This window comes from Hemiscyllium ocellatum, chromosome 40, assembly GCF_020745735.1.
Source record: "Hemiscyllium ocellatum isolate sHemOce1 chromosome 40, sHemOce1.pat.X.cur, whole genome shotgun sequence".
In the NCBI taxonomy this organism is placed as follows: domain Eukaryota; kingdom Metazoa; phylum Chordata; class Chondrichthyes; order Orectolobiformes; family Hemiscylliidae; genus Hemiscyllium; species Hemiscyllium ocellatum.
The window spans coordinates 32184856-32204556 of record NC_083440.1 but is presented as its reverse complement, the minus strand read 5'-3'; the positions used below and the strand labels follow the sequence as shown (position 1 = coordinate 32204556).

Here is a 19701-nt window from a genome sequence, read left to right as displayed (position 1 = left end):
AAAATACTTGCAACTATCATGTGAAACAGACCTGAAGCTACTCAATTTTACTCCCACCATTTAAAAAAAACACTCCCAAAGAAGCTATTCAGCAAAATAAATATCCCAAGATGTGTACATATCCATGTTTAAGCGTAACCTGGTAAATACATGAGCCCATGTGTTGGGGCTGTGCAAGCTGAGACCAGGATCCAGTCTCAGCCTCCAGCAGGAAACCAACAGGCGGAAGCTGTAAGCCTGCCCTTTCCGATGGCCATATAAATCCTAGGCACTGGACTGTAATTCAACACTCCGGGATCGGCTTTGTTTAGAAAGATCTTGACAGAACCGCTTCCCAGAAGTTATCAGAATGATTGTGTCGACAATTTTTCTCAGTTTATTACTGACTTTCTTATCATGTGAGTGCTTTTTGTTCAAGTCTGTCTTTGTTACTGTCTCAATGTTAGTCCACCTCAGGAATGTAAAAGACTCAGGCATCATTTCATCTGCATTAATGCTCATGGTTTATTTCTTGGCTTTTTTAAAGGTGTCCACTCGGAGATTGTTTTGACCCAGCCAGAGGCAGAGACTGGCCGTGCCTCAGGCAGCCTGAAACTGACCTGTAAAACCAGCGGGTTCGATCTCAGCAGCTACTGGATGAATTGGGTCCGCCAGGTTCCCGGCCAGGGTCTGGAGTGGCTGGTTAGCTGCTATAGTTCATCCAGCAATAACTATGCACCAGCGATTCAGGGTCGATTTACTGCGTCCAAAGACACTTCAAACAACATTTTCACGTTGAACATGGGGAACCTGAAGATCGAAGACGCCGCCATCTATTACTGTGCAACAGTGGGTCACAGTGCTGTCCACAGCGACATCCTCATACAATAACCACTGACAAGGATTTATCTCAAATTGGTGATTTCTACCGTGGCAGGAGCGTGAAATAATGTGAGATGCAATTTAAACACAATCCAGTCGCGCTAGTTTGTACAAATGTATAATTATTTTCTACCTTCTTCGTGTTGATTGCCAAGTTAAATGCAGACCAAACCTGGAAAAGTATTCCAAGCTTTCAAAATACAATGAATAGTAAAAGCTGAAATAATGCACCAAATCATTTTTAGAGGAGTCTGAATCACTGCTTTCTGGGAAGTGAAGAAATTATTTGCATTTTACAGTTTACAGTCTGTCATAGTATTTGGCACAACGTGTCCCACAGTGATATAGCTGGAATTACTGTCTTGGCTACTGGGGCCAAGGGACCATGGTGACTGTGACTTCAGGTAAGAACTTTGAACATTCTTAGTGACTTTTCAAAAACTTTCTATTCATGTGACGAATTTCTGAATTAAATGAAGCTCAGATTCTGTGCTGAGTTTGGTTTGGTTCGGATTGATTTTTGTTCAGACTGATTATAGACCAGTTAAGGCTCAGCAAATAGTTAAAATGGTGATGATGGAGTCAGTTGCTCGGTGTATCTCTTTTTTTTGATCAGATGGACATTCTATGTGGCTGGGTTACTTGAAACACCTAATGTCTCTTAATCAGTCAGCTATAAATAATGTTTAATGTCAGTGACACCCTGACTGTGAGTTTTATTATCAACAACAAATGCTAAGAATTCAAAGATGTTCAAGATATTACCAAACATGACTAAAATATGCTAAAATATCATTATTCATTTCTTGAATATATGTTCTTACCATGATTATATTATCTCATTTATTTTGTTAATTTTGTTGATGACGAGCAGGTTAGAAACTGTCATAAAAGCTTCTTGCGGTGCTATATTGCATTCTGTTGATTAGATTCTGAGTTTGTTTTACTTGATTCTGTTGAATTGAATTGGTTGGATTCTGATTATGTTTCATTCAAATCTGTTGTTTTGAGTTGATTGGATTCTGATTTTATTTTCCTTGATTCTGTTGAATTGAGTTGATTGGATTCTTATTCAGTTTGTGAAATTGATCTGCGTTTTCATGCTTTCTGAGTTGGTGTTTTCTTTCTGGTGAGGAGATTGACTCTCTGGATTACTTTTCATTCCCAATATTTGTGAAGTTCTTTTGTTTTTCATGAATCATTTCTGCATTTGTTAAACTTATATGACACATTTTTCTCTGCTTGATTGAAAACATTACATCCATTTGTAACGGTCTGAAAAACAACTTAAGGCAGAAACCCGGAAGTGTGAGAAATGAAAAAAAACGAGTTTTTAATGCATTGACTTTTTAAAAAACTCAGTTCTAATTGTAAACTAACTGAATTTTGTTTTGAGTAGCCTCATTCAAAATAAAATTTGGGACTAAAATCTGAAACTGCAGAATTGGTGGGTGGCACGGTGGCACAGTGGTTAGCACTGCTGCTTCACAGCGCCTGAGACCCGGGTTCAATTCCCGACTCAGGCGACTGACTGCGTGGAGTTTGCACGTTCTCCCCGTGTCTGCGTGGGTTTCCTCCGGGTGCTCCGGTTTCCTCCCACAGTCCAAAGATGTGCGCGTCAGGTGAATTGGCCTTGCTAAATTGTCCGTAGTGTTAGGTAAGGGGAAAATGTAGGGGTTGCGCTACGGCGGGTCGGAGTGGACTTGTTGGGCCGAAGGGCCTGTTTCCGCACTGTAAGTAATCTAATCTAAATTGATCAGATTACGTAATTGAAACTAACTTAAAATTATAATGTGGTAATATTTGTCCATTCAGTAATTTTGCTTTGACCATGAATTAATTATCAATTTCTGCCTTCAACCCCACTCTACTGTGCACTGCAGAAGATTGTCATGATCAGGAAGGGTGTGCAGGTTGGAAGTAAATTGAACTATTGCCAGAAATGTTACAGTTTTAAGTGTCAAGTCCCCTCACCAACAAGGTTGCTGTTATGACTTGTTATTTCTATTCAATTTAATCATTAGTTTGCTTGATTCTGATCAGCTTTGTTAGACTTCAATTTGGTTTTTTTGTGAGGTTACATCATGTTCTTGGTTCTGTTGAAAATGTTTGCAGAGCTAGTTCTGCTGCAAACACACCGTGTTGTGATCTGGTGGTCGTTGATCTGTTGAGGAGGGACTGTGCTTGGGTAACATTAAATGTGTTATATTTGGGAAACTGTTTCTGGTTTCTACATTGTTTTTGCAATGTTAACACGGTTGGTGACAGTGAACTGCTCTTTCCTCATTCAATGCAATCAGCATGCGAGTTAAAATTTCATAAAGTCTATTATTAAGTGAAAGGCAAATCGCAAAGGTTTTAGAAATGAAGGGAAAACAGATACCTTCAGGCACCATTTTTACTTAAAAAATAAATAATTAAGGATTAATCTAATCCATGCTTTACAATCCAAATTCAAAACTCAACTATCTAGTTCAATCACAATGTCTGTCTTTAAACAGTTTACACTCATAGAGAAATATAAATAGAATTTCAAAAGTCTAATGTTCTAATAGTTCTTGCTCTTGAGCAAAAATGCCATGACTGTGCTATAATTGATCAAGAAACACCTTTCAATTCCGCTGTACACGACATACATATTTTTCTGGCTGGAAAAGATCATTGGCAAAGACCGTTTGGAAATTCTGCTCAATTCTATGAAGAACAGATCAGTTTCACTGCTTTGATCAGTTTCACACATAACTTGAGTTAATTAATTGTTATGTCCCTGATTAAACTGGATTTGCAGGATAAAAATAAAACATGAACTGAATTATTTAACCTGCACAGTGCTTTAGGTGTTCCCAATCTGTGCATTTTTAATAAATAGTTACATTTTACAACAAAATATCAACTGAAGAGTCATTCTTCCGGAAACAACTGCTATAGTGAGTTATGTGACCAAGGCCAAATTTCGAATTAATTAAAGTAATCCACTCATGAACTCGCAGGGCAGCATGGTGGCTCAGTGATTGGCATTGCTGCCTCACAGCACCAGGGTCCCAAATTTGATTCCACCCTCGGGTGACTGCCTGTGTGGAGTTTGCACATTCTCCCTGTGTCTGCGTGGGTTTCCTTCGGGCACTCCGGTTTCCTACCACAGTCTAAAAGAAGTGCAGGTCAGGTGATTGTGCAATTGAGCACAGCCATATTGTTCAGGGATGTGTATGTTAGGGTGCATTAGTCAGGGGCAAATATAAATTAGGGGGAATGGGTCTGGGTGGGCTACTTACTGAACAGAGGGTCAGTGTGGAATTGTTGGGCCAAATGGCCTGTTTCCATACTGTAGGAACTCTCCTCTTAAACCATGGGGGAACTTGCTGCAAACGCAGAGAATTCATTTTACATCGATGAGTTCAGGCGGATGCAGAGTTCACAAATTTGCAGAAGACATGAACTAGAGGATAACAGAGCACATTGTTTATTCAGACACTGAAAATAGAGTAATATTTATTTTAATTAATATACTTGACCGATTTATTGCAATGTAGCAATCGGAAGGAATCTGCTCACATTAGTTAAGTGTGACAATCATTTAGATTAGATTTCCTACAGTATGTATCGGGCCATTTGGCCCAACAAGTCCGCACCTACCCTCTGAAGAGTAACCCACCCAGACCCATTTCCCTACCCTATATTTACCCCTGACTAATGCACCTAACACTATAGACAATATAGCATGACCAGTTCACCTGACATGCACATCTTTGGATTGTGGGAGGAAATCCACACAGACACAGGGGAGATTGTGTAAACTCCACATAGGCAGTCACCCGAGGCTGGAACCGAGCCTGGGTACCTGGATCTGTGAGGCAGCAGTGCCACATTTACTAAGACATCACTTAAAGTGGGCAATTCCAGACAGAAGCATGTTTTCAATTCATACCTTTTTAAACATTTTAGTTCATTAAAAGCAGTTAACAAGAAAATAACCTTGCCCTAATTCCTTCAACAGAAATGCTTTCCACACTGGAATGCAGTATTGTTTATGCAGTGCATGCAAAATCTCCACAGTTCAAGGAACATTTTAAGAATATGTAAAAATAATTTAGAGAATAACCCATTTCTTCCAGATCTGTGCTTTAATTGGTGATATTTCCCACCTCAATAATTTTGTTAAATGCAATGACTTATTAAGTTTATTAATTCAGTGGTTATTTATGTTCATTGTGAACACATTCTCATTCACATTAATCCACTGGTTAGTTCTGACGAATATTCACTTAGAGTGAATATATTTGACGTGAGGAGTTGAGCAATGTATCCTCTAGGATTAAGTCTGTTGTACAGTTTGTTTCAGTGCTATCTCTGACTAACTTGTCAACGGTCCTGACCATTTGTAAATTGTCCAGTTCGGGTACCTGAATCTCAGACAGTTCAATTTCATCTCACGCTTCAAAACCACTTTTGTCTGCCAGAAATGCAATAGGTTCCTCAGAATTGAGAGCCCTGACTAAGTTGTTCCAATCACAACAAACGTTTCAGGAACAAAAGGCAGATAGCAAGAGTTTTGAAATTGGTTGTTGGCAACAAGAGATATTTGATTGAGCGAGGCAGAGGGAAATATGCTGCATATTTTCTTTGTGCCTCAGTTATGCAGGAGATGTTTCGTGGCACAATGTAGAATCAGAATTTTTTTTGCATCTTATTATTTGAAAACCTATTATCAGCTTTTAATGTCACTGGCAACGGTCATAGTACACTTCAAAACATTTTAAACTTTTTCAAACTCAGTAGACCGTCTGGTGCAGCAACATTCTCAGGGGAAAGAGGAAGGGAGTTCGAGGTTGGAATCCAGTGACAGTGAATTGATGGCAATGCAATTCCTAGTTTTATTGCTCTGTGGTTCCCATAGAGTTTGAACAATTTGGAGCTGCTGTCAAAGTATTCTTGGATAAATGTTGAAATGTTACTTTCATTGTACAAACATTCTGGAACAATCCCTGGTTGTTGGAAGGTGTTAATAACTAACATGGTTTATGTACTGTCAAACAGGTGGGCTATGTTCTCCGTGATAGTGTCGAGCTCATTGTGTTCAGGTCTGTTGTGAAGTTATAGTAGGGTCCCTGATTCTGTGCCAAGTGGCCTGTGTTCACTTACAACCTGTTAAAGAGGTATGTAACACCATCTCTTATCAGGTTACTTCAATGCAAGAAAGCAGATTGAGATGTTTGGGTGTTTGTTGGAATTCCACTCACAGAGGCCAGTGAAATCTATTCAGTCGCTGTCCTGACTTGTGTCTCTTAGATATTAAACAGAATTTTGGTGGTTAGCAGCTTTTTCCAGATCAATATTTGTTCACAAGCTTTTGGGCATCGCTAGATGGGAATAATGGAGTTAGTGCTCAAAGAAATCCCAGCTTTTGACTTGCTGTTGTAACAATATCATTTATAACTAATCCAGAATGAATCATTTTCAAAGTATATTTGATGAGATGATGCTGAGGCTGTTTTACTTTATATTAAACCAGTGCTGTAGCTGAATTTGATAGTTCAGTACGGTGAGGGTTCTGCTGAATCCAACACTTGCAGCAGATGATGATAGCTTTTCTGTCGGTCTTCCATTGCTATCTCAGACCATCCAGTACCTCTGCTAAGAATTCTGTTTCCAACAGGAGTCAAGCCAACACAATCACTGTTTATCTCAACAGATGTGAGCTGTTGTACCAAAAACATGACAACAATTTGGTGAAGAGGGGGTCTTTGGATGCGAAAGGTTAACCTTGCCTTCTCTCCACAGGAGCTGCTAGACCTGCTGAGTTTCTTCAGAAGTTTCTGTCTTTATTTTGGTTTTCTAGCATTTAAAGTTGTTGTTTCATTGAAAAAAGTTCTGTTCGATTAAACACGTTCTTCAGAGAAAAGATGCATTTGAACAAATTGCGAATGTTCAGAGGTATTATTGAATTTAGTGCCCCGATCTTGAGTTGTAGTTTCACAAGAAACTATTATGAAGTAACAACACACTGCAGAGTGCAGTGGCTGCTGTAATTGGGTGGAGGTTATTTTGATCACTCAAATAGAGAATGTCAATGATCCCGTTCCAAATAATCAACAGTAGTTTTTTTTAATTTGTTGAAATATTTTAATAAAAAGTATTCACGGCCAGTGCTAGCTTAATGAGTGACACAATGATAGGAAGGTAGGAACAAGAGGAGGGCACTCAGCCCCTCGAGCTGTTCCACCACTTACTTAGATCATGGTGCATCTGTGAGCTAAATCCACAGGTCTCCCTTTGGCTAAAACTCTTTAACACCTTTGTTTAACAAGCAAAAACTATCCCAGATTTACTGATTCGACTGCCCATAACAAAGGGAGACACCATTTCTGAAAGACATTCCTGTGAGTACTGTGACACAATGAGGCTGGAATTAATTGCTCATGAAAGTAAACTTTAGATCTCTGACAATTTCCAATTGAAACATCCCAATCATCATATTTCATTAATTTAACACCATACTTCCCTGGAATCAAGAAAGATAATGTGTGATTGCCTTGCTAAAAATGAGGAGGAAGTGAGGACTGCAGATCAGAGCTGAAAATGTGTTGCTGGAAAAGCGCAGCAGGTCAGGTAGCATCCAAGGAGCAGGAGAATCGATGTTTCGGGCATGAGCCCTTCTTCAGGAAGGGCTCCTTGGATGCTGCCTGACCTGCTGCGCTTTTCCAGCAACACATTTTCAGCAGTTGCTATAAATGAGGGAAGCTTCATTCCTATTATATGATTAAGAAATAGCTCTGTTCATTCAGTGAAAACACAGTCAAATCACACAAAAGAAAACCATGATTTGGAGATGCTGGTGTTGGACTGGGGTGTACAAAGTTAAAAATCACACAACACCAGATTATAGTCCAACAGGTTTAATTGGAAGCACACCAGCTTTCGGAGCGACGCTCCTTTGTCAGGTGATATTGGAGTGTCGCTCTGAAAGGTAGTTTGCTTCCAATTAAACCTGTTGGACTATAACCTGGTGTTGTGTGATTTTTAAAAAAGGAAACCATGTCATCTTGTGAAGACACACAAGTACCTCAAATAATTTTCAATTCTTCCAGTGGTTGTTTCAATCTCTAGACAGGTGTGGAAGTGTCAGACTTTTTATATCGCCTTGAGAAACCAGTTGTCATCAGTCTATTTGAATTGCTGAAGTTTGTGTGGTATTAGCACATTCACAGCGCTGTTAGGAAGTGAGTCCCATGGCTGTGATTGAGGAAGAGGAAACGGGCAGGAAAATAGTTGAGAGTCAAGCTGAAGTCTGATTTGGAGGAAAGCTTTACATGCATGTGTGCCCTTATCCTCAAGGATCACAATTTTGGAACATGCTGCCAAAGGGACATGTCAGCATGCAAAATGGAAACTGAAGAAGGCATCTCGGCCTCTCTAGAAGGCTATTCCATTCATGGGATCATCATTAATCTTGCTGCTCACCAGTCTTCCCAACACTCGATAGCATTGAACCTGATTGTTTCCTGTTCAACAAAATAATGGTGAATTCTTTTGGAATTCTCCACCACAGAAATTCATAGATTCAAGACTCATCGATTCTTGAAAGCGTTGTCTCAAGTACCTAGTGTGTTGAAGGTGTTTGGCGCATGTACCTTCATTGGTCAGAGCACTGAGTGCAGGAGTTAGGGCTTCATGTTGTAACTGTCCAAAACATTGGAATGAACTGCCAGAGGAAGCGGGAAGTGCAGATAGGTCCCACATTGAGAAGACATTTGAACAGCTACAGGAACTGGATCGGTCTGGATGGATATGGGCCAAAGGCAGGCAAGTGGAATGAGTTTAATTTGGGAACTCTGGTCAGCATGGCTGAGCTGGACCAAAGGAACTGTTTCTGTGCTGTACGACTTTATGACTCACTGACTTTATGGTGGAGTTGGCTCAAAGTTGGAAGGTGGTGAGCAAGTGAGGGGCTAGATTGGGCATGTGGGAGAGTTTGGGCTGGGAGGCTGGTTGGCTGTCTGCTGGGTAAGCTTGTGTGCACTCTGTCTGGCAAAAGGTGGCATCAAGGTAAATGGTAATGGTCACAGGATAATTTGGTCGAATTGTGCTTGGTAGGTGAGGGGTAGTTTGAGCTGAAATGCAGGAGGTCTGTCTTTGCCAGGCTGGTTTATGGAGAGGTGGGCAGGATGCCAGGCTGGTTAGTGTAGAGGTGGGCAGAGTGCCAGGATGTTTCGGGGGTGGAAGGTCACTGGAATGAAGTGACAGGTGGACGTGTTGTCAAAATGCCAAGCTCGGAGTCTGGCAAAATGGTAGGTTGTAAAGCACAGATGCCAAAGGAGCTAGGATGCAATGTGCACAGGTTGTCTTGGGTAAGATGAGAGGTCAGTGATCAAGGGTTGAGGTCATGTCTTGGGTAGTGGGCTTTTGTCAGAGGTTGTGAAAATGATGGTGCCAGGTCCAGTCAGGGCCAGATTCGCCATGGGCCAGGTGCAGGGTGGCAGGAGTGTAAATGACTGAAAGGAATTGAGATCATATGTCCATCTGGAATATAGAATATAGAAGATTACAGTGCAGTACAGGCCCTTCAGCCCTCAATGCTGCGCTGACCTGTGGAACCAATCTGAAGCCTATCTATCCTACACTATTCCATTTTCATCCATATGTTTATCCAATGACCTTTTAAATGCCCTTAAAGTTGGCGAGTGTACTATTGTTGCAGGCAGTGCGTTCCATGGCCCTACTACTCTCTGAGTAAAGAAACAACCTCTGACATCTGTCATCTATATCCTCTTCTGCTAGCCATCACTATTCAAGGAAAAAAACTTTCACTGTCCACCCTCTGTTTATCTTTTATGTCTCAATTAAGTCACCTCTCAACCTTCTTCTCTCAAACAAAAACAGCCTCAAGACCCTCATCCTTTCCTCATTAAACCTTCCCGCCATACGAAACAACATCCTGGGAAACCTCCTCTGAACTCTTCCAAAGCTTCCACATCCTCTCTATAATGTGGTGACCAGAACAGTACACAATACTCCAAGTGCAGCCACACCAGAGTTTTGTACAGCTGCAACCTAACCTCGTGGTTCTGAAACTCAGTCCCTCTATCGATGAAAGCCAGCGCAAAGTATGCCTTCTTAACAACTCTATCAAACTGGCTGGCAACTTTTAGGGATCTATGTACATGGGCACCGAGATCTCTCTGCTCAGCTACACTACCAATATGGATTGCCTTGGATGTGTCTTGTGTGATAGGGGTTGTGTGTTCCGGGTGTATAGCAGGGTAGGTTTTGTCAATGTGAGTGGAAATTTAGGTCTAGGCAGAGTAAGTGTAGTGGTTAGTCTGAAAGACGAGGTTTGGTGGTGAACTGCGTATCAATTTGATAGTTATTAAAGTTAAAGATTACTTGTTCATTTCTCAAATCATATTTCCGTAAATACTCAGCTGTAACACTCCAAAGTCTCTGAACCTTAATGGTTCTCCATTTTTCAGAGGCCTCCAGAATTCAGATCATTGTAAATGAGATGTTTCAACTTCCAGCCAATTGGCCTGAGTTCAGCCGTGACAGCCATCCTCCCCGTCCCAGTGCTCAGCTCCTGCCTGTGCTGCTGCTGCTGCTGCTGCTGCTGCAGTGACCTTCCTCCCAGAGAGAACATTCTGCCTTGCAGTGATAAGTGAGGAAGGCTCACTGGACCTGATTTCCAAAAATGGGGATGGCAAACACGAGGGGACACAACTTTAAAGTGAGGGGAGATAGGTAGAAGACAGATGGCAGAGGTAGTTTCTTTACTGATTGTGTAGTAAGGGTATGGAATGCTTTGCCTGCAACGGTCGTAGATTTGCCAAGTTTAAATACATTTAAGTTGTCATTGGAAAGGCATATGGATGTACATGGAATAGTGTAGGTGGGATGGGCTTCATATGAGTATGTCAGAGCAGCACAACATCGAGGGCCGAAGGGCCTGTACTGCCCTGTAATGTTCTATGTTCTATGATTCACTCTGATTTCACTCCGGGGGTACTGCCAGCTGTTGGGTATTTCCAGAAGCAGGGTACCTAGTGGGGCGGCACGCTGGTTCTGTGGTTAGCGCTGCTGCCTCACAGTGCTAGGGACTCGGGTTCCATTCCAGCCTCGGGTGACTGTCTGTGTCGAGTTGGCACTTTCTCCCCATATCTGTGTGCATTTCCTCCCACAGTCCAAAGATGTACAAGCTGGGGGAATTGCAAATGTTGTGTTCAGTGATTGGGAGGTTAGGTGCATTAGTCAGGGTTGACTGTAGCATAATAGGGTAGGGGAATGGGTCTGGATGTGTTTCTTTTCAGAGGGTGGGTGTGGACTTGTTGGGCCAAATGGCCTGTTTGCACACACTGTAGAATTTCGATGAATCTGCATTTCCTTGGTTTGTATTTTGTGAAACTTCTCTGCTCTTCACAGCAATCCAATGAAAGTGTCAGTTGGTGAGATCTTCAAACAGTTCCTGGGGTGGGATCAGGATGTTCTTCTTCCTAAATGATATGGCAATGGTCAAGGTCGAGGGCATGTTTCTAAAGAGGGAACCAATGATCATGATCAGCAACTGGTAGGAAACAAAAATAAACTCCAGTTATGCTGTAGACTTCAGCGGGAGCATACTGGCAAACGGTTATAGCTGAGGATAAATTTGAGTAACTGATAAGGTCAAATTAACAGAAACTAACATGCTCAATTGGTCATTCTATTGTAGAGACACCATCTCCCCCCACGCTTTATGGCCTGGTCTCCTCCTGTGAGGAGCACAACACCGATTCGACAATCTTTGGTTGTTTGGTGATGGACTATTCTCCTGACGTCACCAAGGTAACCTGGAAGAAAGGTGGGGAGCTAATCACGGATGGATTGAAGACTTACCCATCAGTGAGAAACAAGAAGGGAACCTACACCCTGAGCAGCGAGTTAACCCTGCCCGGGTCAGTGCTAGATTGCCCCAGCAAAATCTACTGTGAGGTTGAACACAGCGGGTCACACTCACACAAGAGCAAAGAAATGTCATGTGGTACGTATTGTGGGAACTGAGATAAACAGAGCATCTGGGATTAATATGAATAAGGCATTATTTATAACCATTTTCACACAATCACCTTATACAGTACAGGAAAAAGGTCCTTTGATCCATCCAGTTTACGCCTATCAATAACAGCCACCTAACTATTCCAGTCCCATGTGCCAGCACATGATCCATTGCCTTGTGTGACTTGCCCTTGCAAGGATGCATCTCAATACTTCATACTTATTATGAGGGGCTCAGTTTCTACATGACTTATAGGTGCTGAGCTCCAGGCTAACACCACCCTCTGTTTGATTTTGTTTTCCCCTGAGATCCACTTGGAACCTCCTGGCCTTACCTTCACCCTGTGCCCCTGAGGCATTGATCTCTCAATCAAGGGGAAAGGTTTCATCCAGTTTACCCAGTCTATGCCTAAAATAATTCTAGACATCATGATAATCTTCTCCCTCATTCTCCTCTGCTCCAAGGAAAACCCCTGTCTATCTCATCTAGTTTCATAACTAAAACCCTCCAACCCAGGCAAGATCCTGGCAAATCTAATCAATACTGCCTTCAGTGTAATCACATTCCTTCGATAACATGCACACAACGCTTCAGTATGGCCTAACCAGTGTTCTATTAAGTTCCAGTATCATCTCCCTATTCTTCACTGTCAATGTCTAGGCTAATAAAAGCAAATATCCTCCCACCTTCTTAGTCTCTTTATCGAGACGACACAGTACTATAGGGGATCGGTGGGTACATGCACCAAAGATCCTCAGGCCTTTCTAGGGTTCCACCATTCAAAATGTCACACCTCACAGATTCTTCTGCCGAATTACATCACCTTACATTTATCCAGAATAATTTCCATTTGCAACTTCTCTTCACATACAACCAACCCTTTTATATCCTCCTGCAATCTAAAGCCATAATGCTCATGACTTACCAACATGACAGTTTTCATTTCATCTGTGAATTCACTGGTTAATCCTCCTAAATTTGAGTCTCAATCATTGGTATGTAAGAGAAATAACATGGAAATCAACACCAATCCCTACAGAACACCAGGAGACATAGATTTCCAGTCACACAGACACCCGATGACTATTACCCCCTGCTCCCATCACTCAGCCAGTTCTAGATCCAATCTGTGAAATTAACTCGGATCCCATTGGCTCTGATTATTGCTATCATCTGGACATCGAGTTATCTCTCTGAATACGACTATCAAATTGTAACACATGACTTTCTCTCAATAAAACCGTGCTGAAAATTGTTGATTTATCTTCCAAATGAAGACTAATTTCACTTTTCAATAGTTTCCCTACCACTGAGACTAGCTTGACAGATCTGTGTTTTCATTATTTATCCCTTCCTTTGTCCTGCGTAACAGTGCAACGTTGGCTGATCTACACTCACTTGGCACAACTGCTGTGGCCAGACAGTAATTCTAAATTATTGTCAGCGACCCAACTATTTCATCCTTTGCATCGCTCAACCGCTTGGTATACTTTTCATCTGCCCTGGAAATATAACCACTTTTCATTCAGCAAGACAACACAGAACATCACGTCATGTGTCCTAATTTCTGAAAGTACATCACAACACCCCTCCATGATTTCTGTCCCCACATTGTCCGTCTTACTAGTGAACACTGACACAACACATTCGTTTTGATCACAACCTAATCCTCCGACTTCACACCAATAATAACACTTAATGGGCATTACTGTTTCCCGAATAATTCTTTTATCATGAATGAGCCTGTAACTTTTAAAAATATTTTCCTTTATTTTGACTGCTGTTATTTTCTCATGGTCCCTTTTGCTCTTCGAATTCCTTTCCCCTTGCACATTCTGTACTCCATACTAATTTCCACTGTTCTGAGATTTCAGTATAGACCGGAAGCCTCCCTTGTTTCTCTTTATCTCACCCTCCATGCCCTTTGGTGTCCAGAGCCCGCTACATTCTTGGTCCTATTCAGTGGCTTCCTGGGAAATGTCCTCCCTGTGATTTTCCTATCTCTTCCTGAAATGTGGCACACTGCTCTGACTCAGATTTACCAATAAGTGTCAGCTTCCAGTCCACTCTGGTTAAGTCATTACCTGTTCTTACTAAAATTGTCCTTCCCCTTTTCAGAACTTTGGGCCAATGTCTATTCCTTTGCAGTACAATCTGAAATCCAACTGATTTACAATCACTGTCTGCAAATTGCACCACCATTGATGTTTTACCCACTGGGTCGACTTCATTTCCAAAAGTTAAGTACAGGTTCACCCCTTTCTTGCAAGGTCTGGATTAAAATTCTCTGTATTAACACATACTTTGTTAAAATATTCTCCTGGGGGCATTTTCAGAATTGTGCTCCCTCTCAACTTTTGACACAGTGAGTATCCAAGCCCATGCTGAGGAAGTTAAAAACCTCTTTTCTCATTCCCCTATTTAATTAACATTTCTCTGAAATTTGCCCATGTCTTTGCACTTGGTCTTTTGGACCTATAGTAAGGTCTATCGTGCTCTCCCAGTAGTTATGTTTGCTGTATTTTGGTTTTGAAGTACTGTCCATTTGCCTTTGTTCGAGAAGGTATCCATGATTTCATTTCTCTTTACAGCCTAAAATACTCGTGTCAGAATTGCGACAGAAGCAACATTCTCTGCCGCAAACCCCCGCCTCCATCCTTTTCCATCTTTCCCTGTCTCGCCTGAAGGCACTAAATCCTGGAATATTGAATAGCCACTCCTGCCCCGCTCTCAACATGTCTCCGTGATAGCAACTGCATCATTTCCTCATTTATGGCGATATTTCATCTGCTGTGTTCATCAGACTCTGTCATTAAAACAATTACCATCCAACATTGCTATCTCCCTTCTGATGTTACCGGCCTATCGTTTCTATGCCTCCTTGACTCCCTTGCTGTGTCCTATAATTTTAGCCTTTCACATTGTCCTGCTGATCTTTCTGTGTGGATCCCAGCTTCTCCAGCACTCTGCACAATTATGATTCTTGTATCCATTAACCACAAGAAACCCTGATATATGAGAACTGATTGTATTTGTTATGAAATTCATCAGATAATTTACGCGATGTGTTTCCTAAAGGTACAGGTCCTCTCCCACCAACCCTTCTCCTAACTGTGAGCTCCAGTGAAGAAATCGCAAGCAGCAAGTTTGCAACCATCGTCTGTTCAATCATCAATTTCCATCCGAAGTCAATCTCCGTGAGTTGGTTGAAAAATGGCCGACTCTTGGATTCTGGCTTCTTCACGTCTCCCGTGTGTGAGGCGAACGGGAACTTCTCAGTGACGAGTCGGCTGATGGTCCCTTATGGTGAATGGTACAACAGCGCAGTCTATACCTGCCAGGTCACTCATGAAGACAACGTTCAAAGTAAAAACATCACCGCACTCCAGGGTAAGAGACACATACTGAGAGAGCTACAAATCACTCTGAACTCTGATGTGAATCAAACACACTAATTTATCAGGCGTAGTAAACAGCACGGTACAGCTTCTCGTTTCCCAACATGTCACGTATCTCATTTCAGTTTGAGTGTTACATTAGCATTGCTCATAATTCAACATTTTGGCAAGTCAGAAAAGCATGTTTCCTCTCTGTTGAAGATAGATATATAGACAGTGAGCTTTGTTAAATAGCTTGTTGCCTGACCTTGCTGGGAGAGGCATTCAGAGTGCTGAATCCTTGCCTGGTAGTGGCTTCAAGGATAAGTTTGGGGGTGGAGGGGGGATATTGGAGAGATATCTAATTGAAACATAAAAAAATACTGAGAGACTGAGGTCGAGTGAACGTGGAATAGATGTTTTGACTGGTAGGCGAGACTAGGACCCAAGGGCACAGTCTCAGGGTCAAAGGGGCACCGTTTAGAACTGAGATGGGGAGGAATTTCTTCAGCCAGAGGGTGATGAATCTGTGGAACTTGTTCCTGCAGAGGGCTGTGGAGACCAGGCCATTGTGTATATTCAAGCCAGAGATAGTTCGGCTCTTGTTTAGTGTGGGGAGAAGACAGTAGAATGGCTTTAGCCCGAAACGTCGGTTTTCCTGCTCGTCGGCTGCTGCCTGACCTGCTGTGCTTTTCCAGCATCATTCTGATCTAAACTCTGGATTGGCCGAACAGCCTTATTCTGATCCTCTATCTTATGATGTTGTGGTCTCAAAATGACGTGGTTAAAATATGCAGTGACCCTTACTTGAAAATAAATCAGAATGCGTTCAATGCTTCATTCCCTGCTCAGGAATGACCTGTTGGCCTTGGACATTGTATGACATCGATTTTTATCTGGTACTGAGCTCTTTAACTTCATTTATGGGATCAGACCACAGACCAAGTGGGTATCACATTTGATGAACTGGGATAAACGTGATCTCACTGAGCTTCTTTAAGATGCTTTCTGTAAGTAGTGGATGAGGCAGGAGAATAAATTCTGGTAAGAATGCTACAATAGGGATGAATGAACAAGGAACTCGAGACAGGCTGATTTAGCCTGGTTTGGGGTGGTGATGTTTACACAGTGGGTAGTGGATGTCTATAAAATTAGTGTACATTTCCATCACGTTTGTAGATTAATTTAAGATGCTTTTGTTTGTTTTTTTTCTCCCCTGCTCTATGAAGAAATTTTAAAAATGCAGCTTGGTAAATAAAGTGAAAGTACAGACCAGTCATGAACGAACTGAATGGAGGGAAAGACTTAAGGAGATGGGTGTCCTTCTCGATATCCAATGCTGTACTCAGTGTCTTGTTTTCAGATCTACTCCAAACTCAGCCCATGAGGAACAATGACATAAATTAGAGAATGACATCACACCGATAACGCAAAGTATTTTTGATCACGTTAAATATAATGAACAGAATTTCCATAGATATCCACCGCTCCTGTAACACTTTAGATCACTGCCAAGAGAATAATTATTATTTATTATAATTTGTCCGAAATTTGGGCTGTGATTTGGCAGTCAGCGTGACCAGCAGCACTTGCACCTAAGGGTTATGAACATGGAATTGAACTCATTATATTCAGATTAGTCTTGTCACAAGTATCAATAGATGCTCTTCAGTGAGAGACAAACTCTGAAAGAAAGGTAATTCCATGGGTTACGTAATGGTATCTTCGATGATTTTACTTTTTTCACAGATTTCACTTGTTACAACGCCAGTGTTCTTTAGGAATAATGACACAGGGTATGTCATAGGTAATCACAAATGCTTTCACAAATCAAAATACATCAACAATAGTAAGCATTGTTTCAGCAATGGTTGGAGTTGCCATTTTGAAGGTGGTGTCTTCACCCTGTGAAGAAGTAATCTGAAGATTGGGTGTTTGTATCATAAAGGGGCATTTTTCATTGACTTTGATTTTTGTTTCATAGAAGATACCGAGTGCCACCCTAACACCGTTAAAATCCTCCCACCGCCAGTAGAACAAGTCTTACTGGAGGCGACGGTGACGTTAACCTGCGTTGTGTCCAATCTTCCCTCTGGAGTCAACGTGACCTGGAAACAAGAAAAGAAGCCTCTGAAATCCGAGACTGCTGACCAGCCTGGACAGAATCCCGACAGCGTGATCAGCAAATTAGACATTTCTACTGAAGCCTGGCTGAGTGGCGTTACTTTTGAATGTGTGGTGTACCATCAGAATCTACCAACTCCGCTGAAAGACTCCATCCACAAGGAGAAAGGTGAGCGGTGAGATTAAAACACAAAGCATCCCATGTGGAATCCAGATCCAGTTACATCAATGGCAGGCTTTGATTGGTAATGAACAAACACCGTTGGGAGCATTAATGATGCATCTGAAGGCAGGATAGATAAGTAGCTGATTAAGAAAAAGGTGGACCAAAGGATATTGTGTTCTGATTAAGTCAGATAAGGTGGGAAGAAACCTGGGTTGTGATGTCACCATCAGCAATGACAGTTGGACAGAATGCCCTTGTTGTGGGCTGGAAACATGGAGGCAACTTTCACATTAAACTTTACTTTTTTTTACTGAACAGAATGTGTACCATACTGCTCCTTTAGAAAAGGAAAGTGAATAAATCCCAAATTAAAAATGGCCTATTTTAATATTTAGTGTAATTGTGATATTGGTTCAGGATGTTTTTGGTTGATTTATATTTGTCTCAAATATTCTGCAGTGATTAATCCGCTGGAGCCATCAGTGTCGGTCCTCCTGCCACCAACAGAAGAAATCTCCGCTCAGAGGTTTCTCTCCCTCACCTGTTTAGTGAGAGGTTTCTCCCCCCGAGAGATCTTTGTCAAGTGGACAATGACAAGCCGGTGAATCCCAGTAACTACAAGAACACCGAGGTGATGGCGGAGAGTGACAACACTTCCTTCTTCATCTACAGCCTGTTATCCATTACAGCGGAGGAGTGGGCCAGCGGTGCTTCTTACTCCTGTGTGGTGGGACATGAAGTGATTCCATTGAAGATCATCAACAGAACAGTCGATAAATCCAGCGGTAAACCGAGTTTCGTAAACATTTCACTTGCACTGATGGACACTGTTAATTCATGTCAATAAAATCTCAAAGTTGCATTTAATAATTCAACAGAAGTAATAAAGTTTCTTTTCCCTCCAGTTGTGAGGTAAATACTGAATTAGTTGTTTCTCACTCTGACTTACACTGCATCGGTGTAGTTAACGTTGATTATTAACAGGTCTAGGACAAGTGTCTTGTGCAGTTAATGTTCTCTGCTCAGATACACCCTGGGTCAGAGACAGAGTAAAGCTCACTCATTGCAGGATTCGGCCAAGTCCATTATCCATCCTCTATCCCTCTGTGACAAAATCTGACACTGTCCATTTTATGTCAAGGGTAGAGCACGAGTTTTGAACTTGGTGTTCTTGATTCCCCTGATTGGGCATTCTTACAAAATTCATGTCAGTTTTCAACTGCCACATTGCACCAAGTGGAAATGTAAATTTAAGACACTTTAAAATTAAATTTGATTGGAACATACCAATCGTAAAGAGTGCAGAACAGTTTGAATGTAACCTTTGTTTCTGGGGAACTGCCAGGGATCTTGCGCCAGCGCATGAGTTGACAGAATATATCTTCACTTTCACACCAAAGAGAATCGACAGATAAGTTGTCGTGGAGCAGAGGGGAGGGGAACGATGAATGGTCTGTCCTCTTGCTCCCTGTGCAGAGTTTTCATGGTCGATGTCCTCTGTAATGTAACCCAGTTACTAACAGGAACAGTCAGCTTCTTGCTTACTGTCCAAAGATTGAACATTTCCATGCAAAATAATACCTTTGAAACATGTTGGACACGCCTGGCTCTGTTAACAAATGATTTACTTCGATTCCCATAATCCAAAACTGGTGTTTGCATCGTCCCGGCTTGAATTCCATAGTTTTGTCTCAGTTTTCTGGAGCACATGGGATCAATTCTGGTATTCGAATACCTGATATCATTTTGTTTCACAGACAGAACACAAGTAGACATTTTCTAATAAACACATTCAGAAATGTTATCCCTGGGGCAGTGGGGATTTGAACTCACGCCTTTTCTCTCAGAGACAGAAATTCTATCACTGCAACAGAAGAGTTGCTCATAAAATGCTTATCTCTCCACGACAATGGGAAATGTTTCCTACAACACCAAGGTCAAATCTAATTATGGGCAATCCATTAAAATTAGAACAATAAATTAGAATAATAAAAATTGCAGTCTGGTATAAGAACAGATACAGAGAGATGATCGCAAATACACACGTAATGACACATATATGGGCTCTCACCTAAAGACACATATTTATGTGCACACTCAAATGTGCATATAGATAAGATGTCACACACGCATACTCGCACAGAGCCACA

General features: G+C 41.6%; 1 pseudogene; it reads left to right on the top strand.

The window, feature by feature from the left end:
• The first annotated feature begins 315 nt into the window (after nucleotides 1–315).
• Nucleotides 316–18398, top strand: LOC132834531 (Ig heavy chain C region-like; annotated as a pseudogene).
• The last annotated feature ends 1303 nt before the right edge of the window (nucleotides 18399–19701 follow it).